The sequence below is a fragment of the Schistocerca piceifrons genome, unplaced genomic scaffold (genome assembly GCF_021461385.2).
Source record: "Schistocerca piceifrons isolate TAMUIC-IGC-003096 unplaced genomic scaffold, iqSchPice1.1 HiC_scaffold_2508, whole genome shotgun sequence".
Classification (NCBI taxonomy): Eukaryota; Metazoa; Arthropoda; class Insecta; order Orthoptera; family Acrididae; genus Schistocerca; species Schistocerca piceifrons.
In genome coordinates, this window is record NW_025728453.1 from 230,056 (window position 1) to 239,945 (window position 9,890).

Below are 9,890 nucleotides of genomic sequence, written 5' to 3' on the forward strand. Positions count from 1 at the left end.
AACGATGGGTACTATTTCAAACCTATCCAGTTTTAAACGATGTTAGACAGGTCCGCATCGAGTTGCAGAAACACGTGCCTTCCTATCTATGTATCGGAGGCTGCCGTGCCATTATAATGTACGACGGCCAACCTCGGACCTGTTCCGGTTGCGGGAAAGAAGGTCACCTACGGTCTGAATGCCTTCAACGACGTGTCGCGCAGCTCCCGTTGTCGGAAGCGTCCGTCACACCCACGATGACCCCCCTGCCGGTCACTTACGCAGCGGCTCTTGCCACGTCTACAGTTTCGTCCAGTCCGTCGCCCGGTCCTTCCGATCGGCACGTCCCACCGTCCCAGTCACCTATGGACGGTGCGGACGTCCCACCTGACAACCTTGCCGCCGAACAGGCTCCCGCACAGGACGCTGAGGAGAACAGTACTTCTTCACAACACCTGTTTGACAATTTCATTGTACCCACCGAGGCCTTCGAACCAGGTCGACGCTCCTCCTTGCCGTCGTCCGACACTGAGGAACACGTGCGCAAACAACGCTCGCCACGTAGGCGCAAACGCCCTCGCCGTTCGCCCACGGGCTGTCAAAGCGTCGCCACCCGCGACGACGAAGACGACACCCAACCAGCCGACATTTCCACACAGAGGTCGGCGGACAACTTTTACGATGAACGTTTCGCAGGACGGGACCACTATGGAGGTCGCCTCGCACAATGTAACGAACGGTGCGCCGGTTGAGACGCCTGTCTCCCCGCCGACAACTCCAGATCTCTCTCACCACGACGCAATTCCCATGGACATTGGACAGACCCACGGCACAGGAGCATGGGGCGACGACACTGAGGAAGGTACGCCCCCTCCTCCGGATGAGTTACCTCCGCCGGACGAGGCTGCCTGTTAACATCAAAAGCGAGGCACTGCAGCTGATGGGACGGGACTTCCTGTCGGTGCCCTCCTCTTACTTCCCTTGGTGATGGTAGATGCGGGTCCACCACCACTGAAACAAACGTACTGGTTTGCCACACTGAACATCAACATGATCGGCACTGCACCCAAGCTGCAACTCCTATGTGACATGCTTCGGGCCTCTGACGTCGACGTCGCCCTTCTTCAGGAAGTACGCGTTGCCACACTACCACCAGTCTACGGCTACGACTCATACACGTCCACATGTGATCAATCAGGGCGTGGAGTGGCTTTCTATATACGCGAAGGAATCCCACTCAAGGACACGACAATCCTTCCCTGTGGAAGAGGCATGGCTGTTACCATCTTCGACACGCGCGTCATCAATACCTACGCTCCGTCTGGCTCCACGAACCGTCGGCAGCGGTCCACTTTCTTCGGACATGACGTGGCGCCCCTGTTTTCTGGACGCTATGATCGCCTTATCATGCGAGGCGATTTCAACTGTGTCCTCCATCCGCAGGACCAAATGCCTGGTTATTCGCCCACCCCGGCGCTGCTCACCTTAATCGAAGATTTTCATCTAGTGGACGTTTGGGACAAAATTCATGGCAATACCCCCGGTTTTACCCATTATACAGCACATTCTGCGAGCAGACTGGACCGGTTTTATGTCTCTGCCCACCTTGGCAATGAAGTCGCCCAAGCTGAACGATGGCCCCTTGCATTTTCGGACCACTGCGCCGTCATTTGCTCCCTGGCTCTGCCACCTCAGTCAGTGTGGCGCAGCAGAGGTTACTGAAAGCTTAATACCTCCCTCCTTAATGATCCATACTGCCGACAATGTATTGCCACTACATGGGCGTCTTGCGAAAGACGCCTCCCGCAGTACACATCCACGTTCCATTGGTGGCTCACATGTGCCAAACCTGCAATCAGAAAGGCCTTCATACAATGTAGCAAGGAAGCAGCAGCATGGCATCGAGACACCACAAATTTTCACTGCGCCGTCCTCCGTGAGCTCGATGCACTCTCTCCATCACCTGACACCCATAGGGAACGACTGCGTACTAAAACTCGTCTCCTCTCTCTTCAACGTGCACGGCTGCATGGTGTCGTGGTGCGTTCCCGACGACAAGACCACCTCCACGACGCAACCCCATCCACAATCCATGCCGCATCCGACCATAGTCGTCGACGTCGACTTTTCGTCCCCAACATCATCACGACCTCCGATGGTGTTCACCACACAGCACAGGCGGCAGTGGTGTCTGCCTTTGCTGAACATTATCGCCAATTTTATGATGATGAACCGATGGCGACGCCCATTTCTGGTGATCTCCGTCCTTCCCCTGATCGGACCCTCACCGTAGCGGACTCAACGTCCATGATGTCTGCAGTCACCGCAGAAGAGGTGGCAGATGCGATCAACAAGGGGGCCAAGAACAAATCACCCGGACCAGATGGTCTCCCAGTGGAGTTTTACCGGGCGTTCACCACGTTAATGCTTCCCCGCTGGACGGAAATGATTCAGGAACTCTTTACTCCGTCCTTCCCAATTCCACCTGAATTCGTCACTGGCATTCTTCTACCTGTGCCTAAACCGAAGGGAGGGTCTCATGTCTCTGCATATCGCCCCCTTACACTACTGAATGCAGACTATAAAATCTACGCACGCCTCTTAGCAGCGCGCATACGCACAGTCTTACCTACGGTCCTTTCACCTGAGCAGACTGCACGTGGTTGTGGGGCCACCTTACAAACAGCCCTAGGAGAATGCCGTGACCTCATTGCACTGGCGTCGGTTTGTCGCCTTCGTGCAGCACTGGTATCCGTCGATATCACGAGTGCCTTTGATCGCGTTCGACACCCATTCCTCCTCATGGTGGCGACACGTATGGGGTTCCCATTACTTTTTGTCGATGCCATTCGCCGGTTACTACTTCCCGCGGTCTCGATGGTACAAGTCAATGGGAGGCTTGTAGGACCGATTCCTATACGCCGCTCTGTGCGTCAAGGATGCCCTATGTCTACTTTACTATATGCCATTGCACTTGAGCCCCTCATCACTGGACTTACCTCTAGACTGCAGGGCCTCACTTTGCGTGACTACACCTTTCACTGTAGGGCTTATGCGGACGCTTTCTCACCTGCTCCTCCACGGAACTCAATGACGCCATCCAATGGATCCACCAGTATGGACGTCTTTCTGGTAGCATTCTTGATGTCCGTAAATCGACTATGATGCACATTGGGCGCGGCCTCCCGGCCATGGTGCCGACCCCACTCCCAGTCAGTGCCACCCTTCGTTACTTGGGTATCGAATTTACGAGCTCCACACACCGCACAGTGGCCGTGGCTTACCGGCGGCTTTTGCAGTCGATTCGGCACCATGTCCGCGGTCAAGTGCACCGTAACTTAAACCAACTCCAACGTGTGTCCTATGTCAACATGTATGTCGCCCCTAAACTGGTACACGTCGCCCAGATCCTCCCAGTGCCGTTACTCCTTGGCCGCCGCATCCAATCAGCCTTTGGATATTTCGTGTCAGCAGGGGCACTTTTCAGAGTCCGCTACAACACTCTAACACTGCCTCCTGCAAAAGGTGGCCTCGGACTCGTCAACGTGCGGGCACGATCTTCTGCACTCTTTGTCCACACTCTGTTGCGACACTGGCAGGGGCCGGTCCCGTCCTTAACACGCAGTCTCTTAGATATCCTCCGACCAGCTTCTCTTGACCCACCGATCAATGTGGCACCTATTTCTCCATTATTGTACCACGTCGCCAATTGTTTCATAGAACTCAGCTACGTTCGGGCCGATCTTCCAGTCAACCGTCCTCCCCGTACAAAAGATTACTATCGTTTGTTTATGCTGTCCAACCCTTGCGAGCCCATGCTGCTACAGCATCCTGACAATCACTGGCGCACGGTTTGGGAGTGTGTGCATGCACCCTTTTTACCGTCGTCTGTGTCTGCACTCTGGTATATTTTAGTATATGGAAAACTCCCGACTAATAGTCGACTTTATCGCATAGGACTGGCCACCTCCCCACTCTGCCCTGACTGTCAGCTCGAAGACACCGACGAGCACCGTCTTACGTGCCCCTGAAACGAAACGTATGGCTCCTCATCCAACGAATCGTGGCCTTTTACCTCCGTGCCCCGCCAACGACGGTAACCCCAGATTTCTTGTTGTTGCCCCAGACATTTCACTACCCTCTTGCTAAGCACCATACTCTCATCTGGTTTCGAGGACAGGCTTTAGAATACCTCTTTCAGACTGGTCCACATACAGTCCTAGACTTCTGGTACAAAGTTGTGACCGCGCATAATACCCTCACCCGAAAACCATCTTACCGACAAACTTTCGCCGGTTATCTCCGCAGCGTCTTCCTTCACCCCCCTCAAAGTTGGGGTGTACCATGCCTACCTGTCACATGATACAACACCCTTATCCACGTTCTCATGCACCGACCAAAAAAAGAAGGAAGAAGACAGAATATGTTATATTTTGTTGTATTTAATGTTATTCTAATGATTTGTTTACCTAACACTCATTGGTATATGTTTAACTGGTACCTTGAAGAACTGTTGCTTTGTGTATATATGTATGTACTCTCCGTTTTTAAATAAAAAAATTGATGGTAGAGCGCTTGCCCGCGGAAGGCAAAGGTCCCGAGTTCGAGTCTCGGTCGGGCACACAGTTTTAATCTGCCAGGAAGTTTCATGAAGCAACTTGATTAATACAGGATTGGAAATCAGAGTAAGGGGGTAAGATCGACGCCAAAGAATTTATCTTTAACGTAGATTATTTATTGTAACTAAATATTTGGTTGCACATCCTAACTACACTTAAGTAAGAAATACGTGAGAATGAAACAGAGCATAATTTAACTACAGCAAGAAGAAACACAGCAGACGGGGGTGGGACACAATTATACTATCATCTCCTTTGCATTAATACCATAAAAATATTTAAGTGAGATTTGCATTACGATTATACGCATGCTCTATTCTGGACAGAGGTTTAACCAATACACAAGGCTGTGCGATCATTATTTAACATACTAACTGCGTCTGCTGCTTGCAAACGGCCGAACTAGAGCACGTGGTGCATTCTGACTCAAACTGTTGTGCTGCTTTGTAAAAAGCGCACGAAAGAACAGATATTCTTGCAGAAATTGTAGCTGATTAAACAAGCAAACTGTTAAAACAAAGCCTATTGTGGTGTCGTGGTGAACCAGAAGGGTCATTGATTGCCAAACACGTGGCACAAAATCGGCACACACAGACAAAAGCAATTTCCACAATATATAAGACTAAAAATCAATTTAGAAAACAACTCGCTTCACACGCTTCGGTTTAGCTTAAGTTCTTAAGTATTTCACCAGTGAAACATAACGAAGTCCTAACTCAACCTGATTCCTATCACTTGAAAGCCCCCTTAACAGCTACGATCCGTGCTCACCAAGCGTTCACCGAAGAGTGCCCCTTTCTCTTACCTAGCTCCTCGTGCAGTGGAAGCTAGCAGAGGGGTAGCCCTCCAACCTCACACACAAATACAGCTTTCGACACAGCCGTCGACTAAGAAGGGGAAACCTCTCTGTTCAGGAATTGGAGACCTAAGTTGCTCATCCTGAGCTTTACTTTGAACGAGAAACAACATCGTCTGCTCCCAGCAGACGATGACCAACTCAGCGATTCCCACAAAACAAAACCGAAACCCACATTAAGACACACATATGATAATCAATAGGCCTTGTTTGAGTGCTCAGTCTTTCTGGAAGAGTTCATGAATTGAGCTAAAATTAGGTAGTAAAATGAATAGGTTGCACAGAATTCGACAAGCGACTTATGAAACGACTTCACAGAGATGCTTCAATGTTTTCACTCATCTTCATGCATGTACACAATTCAGGCAAGATTTTATTAGCTAGTACTACACAGAGGTGATGGCGATATGCATATACAGGGTGGTCCATTGACAGTGACCGGGCCAAATATCTCACGAAATAAGCGTCAAACGAAAAAACTACAAAGAACGAAACTTCTCTAGCTTGAAGGGGGAAACCAGATGGCGCTATGTTTGGCCCGCTAGATGGCGCTGCTATAGCTCAAACGGATATCAACTGCGTTTTTTTATAACAGGAACCCCTATTTTTATTACATATTCGTGTAGTATGTAAAGAAATATGAATGTTTTAGTTGGACCACTTTTTTCGCTTTGTAATAGATGGCGCTGTAATACTCACAAACACGTGGCTCACAATTTTAGACGAACAGTTGGTGACAGGTAGGTTTCTTAAATTACAATACAGAACGTAGGTACGTTTGAACATTTTATTTCACTTGCTCCAATGTGACACATGTACCTTTTTGCACTTATCATTTCTGAGAACGCAAGCTATTACAGCGTGATTACTTGTAAATACCACGTTAATGCAGTAAATGCTCAAAATGATGTCCATCAACCTCACTGCATTTGGCAGTATATGTAACGACATTCCTCTCAACGGCGAGTAGTTCGCCTTCCGTAATGTTCGCACATGCATTGACAATGCGCTGACGCATGTTGTCAGGCGTTGTCGGTGGATCACGATAGCAAATATCCTTCATCTTTCCCCACAGAAAGAAATCCGGGGACGTCAGATCCGGTGAACGTGCGGGCCATGGTATGGTGCTTCGACGACCAATCCACCTGTCATGAAATATGCTATTCAATACCGCTTCAACAGCACGCGAGCTATGTGCCGGATATCCATCATGTTGGAAGTACATCGCCATTCTGTCATGCAGTGAAACTTCTTGTAGTAACATCGGTAGAACAGTACGTAGGAAATCAGCATACATTGCACCATTTAGTTTGCCATCGACAAAATGGGGGCAAATAATCCTTGCTCCCATAATGCCGCAACATACACTAACCCGCCAAGGTCGCTGCTGTTCCACTTGTCGCAGCCATCGTGGATTTTCCGTTGCCCAATAGTGCATATTGTGCCGGTTTACGTTACCGCTGTTGGCGAATGACGTTTCGTCGCTAAATAGAACGCGTGCAAAAAATCTGTCATCGTCCCGTAATTTCTCTTGTGCCCAGTGGCAGAACTGTACGCGACGTTCAAAGTCGTCGTCAAGCAATTCCTGGTGCATAGAAACATGGTACGGGTGCAATCGATGTTGATGTAGCATTCTCAACACCGAAGTTTCTGAGATTCCCGATTCTAGCGCAATTTCTCTGCTACTGACGTGCGAGTTAGCCGCGAAAACAGCTAAAACACCTACTTGGGGATCATCATTTGTTGCAGGCCGTGATTGACGTTTCACATCTGGCTGCACACTTCCTGTTTCCTTAAATAACCTAACTATCCGGCGAACGGTACGGACACTTGGATGATGTCGTCCAGGATACCGAGCAGCATACATAGCACACGCCCGTCGGGCATTTTGATCACAGAAGCCATACATCAACACGATATCAACCTTTTCCGCAATTGGTAAACGGTCCATTTTAACATAGGTAATGTATCACGAAGCAAATACCGTCCGCACTGGTGGAATGTTACGTGATATCACGTACTTATGGGTTTGTGACTATTACAGTGCCATCAATCACAAAGCGAAAAAGTGGTCCAACTAAAACATTCATATGTAATAAAAATTCATATGTAATAAATTCATATGTAATAGGGGTTCCTATTGAAAAAAAAACGCAGTTGATATCCTTTTGACTTATGGCAGCGCGGGCCAGCCATAGCGCCATCTGGTTTTCCCCTTCAAGCTAGACGAGTTTCGTTCTTTGTAGTTTTTTCTTTTGATGCTTATTTCGTGAGATATTAGGCCTGGTCACTTTCAATGGACCACCCTGTATACAGATTAAATCAGTATCCCCTTGCACAAGGTATAAAAGGCGAGTGCGTTAATGGAGCTGTCATTCGTACTCACGTGAGAAGCTTTCCGACGTGATGCGGATTAACAGACTTTGAACGTAGAATGTTAGTTTGGGCTCCAAGTGTGGGACATCCCGTTTCGAATATCGCTGGGGAATTCAGTATTTAGAGATCAACAGTGACCGTGTGCTGAGAATGCCAGATATCAATCACTACCTTTCACCACAGAGAACGTTACATTTCAGATGTGTTAGGACCCGTGGCTCTACCCTTCATTCGATCCCTGCGAAACCCTACATTTCAGCAGGATAATGCACGACCGCATGTTGCAGGTCCTGTACGGGCCTTTCTGGATACAGAAAATGTTCGACTGCTGCCCTGGCCAGCACATTCTCCAAATCTCTCACCAATTGAAAACGTCTGGTCAATGGTGGCCGAGCAACTGGCTCGTCACAATACGACAGTCGCTACTCTTGATTAACTGTGGTATCGTGTTGATGCTGGATGGGCAGCTGTACCTGTACACGGCATCCAAGCTCTGTTTGGCTCAATGCCCAGGCGTATCGAGACCGTTATTACGGCCAGAGGTGGTTGTTCTGGGTACTGATATCTCAGAATCTATGCACCCAAACGGCATGGAAATGTGAGCACATGTCAGTTCTAGTATAATACATTTGTCCAATGAATACACGGTTATCATCTGCATTTCTTCTTGGTGTTGCAATTTTATTGTGCAGTAGTGTAGTTCTAAATTGTAGGGGACTGATGACCTCAGATGTTAAGTCCCATAGTGCTTAAAGCCATTTGAACCATTTTTGTTCATTGTTCATGAAAACGGTTGTGCATGGCAGTTTACGTATGGGGCCTGAAGATGACTTTTGGATCTAAATACAGCTCCCAGTTTGTTATCAATATTATTCAAGCACCGCAGTTGTCAACAAGGTACTGTGCAAGCTAGTGTGTTGCTCCATAATGGTGTGAGCTGTGATTGTATGGAGTGATTGGCTCCTTTGAGCCAACTGAACCTGTCATTGACTGGAAATGGTTACGTTAGTGTATTTGGAGACCACTCCCAGCCATTCATGAACTCCAAGTTTAGAAACAACGGAGTCATGTCAGGGGGCCACAGCTGATTGCGACTGGTTTGCAGAATATCCCGGACAGATCAACAGAATGATTTGGCCAGCCAGATCGCCCGACATGGATCCCATTGAACATTTATCAGACAGACGCCAGAAGTCAGCTCGTGCACAAAATCCTTGCACCGGCAACACCTTCGCAATTGTGGACGGCTATGGAAGCACCATGGCTCAATAATTCCGACACCATACTAGGTGGTATGATATGGCTTTTATCAGCTCAGTGTGTCTACGTCAGCAGTGGTCACTGAGACGGCAGTTAGTGCACGTCAACATGGCTGGAGGTGTCCTGCGTCCTTCGCCACAGAAGTAATTAGCGTATCAACTGACAGTCAGTACGAGGATCTTAGTGGCGGCTTGCATTGGTCCGGAAGCAGAGAGAGATGCGCCGACAGTGGTCGTGCATGACGACAACACTCTACACAGGAGTTCCAGCAGATCGATTTTTCAGACGAGTCCCTGTTCTGATAAGAGCATCGTGATGCTCATGTGTGGAGACTCGGAAGAGTATGAACGTGACTAGGTTACATTCGTCGCTCTCCTCGTACATGCCCATTACCTGGGGCTACTGACTGCGTTGTGTTAGTTGGTACACAACACATAATCGGAACTGCTACGAGGGGCGTTCAATAAATAATGCGACACATTTTTTTTTTCTTTTAACCTTTTCGGGACGGAGCGCGTTTCCTCAAAGCGGAGCGATTCGGCGGCGCTGTACGGGTTCCATATTCCTTGGTTTCTTTCATCGCTTATGTTTGACTTACGGGTGTAATTTTTTTTTTTTTTTGTAAATGAAGCTTAAAACACGCTCTCTACCGGCATACTATTTTCATTATTCCATATAACGCAATTTTTGACTTGGCGGTGGTGTTAAAACAGAAAAAATGAAAATTTTGATTTTTTGTTACTTTTTTTTTTAGTTGTGAGGTGAAGCAATGAATTATAGCTATTAAAATTAGTTGTATC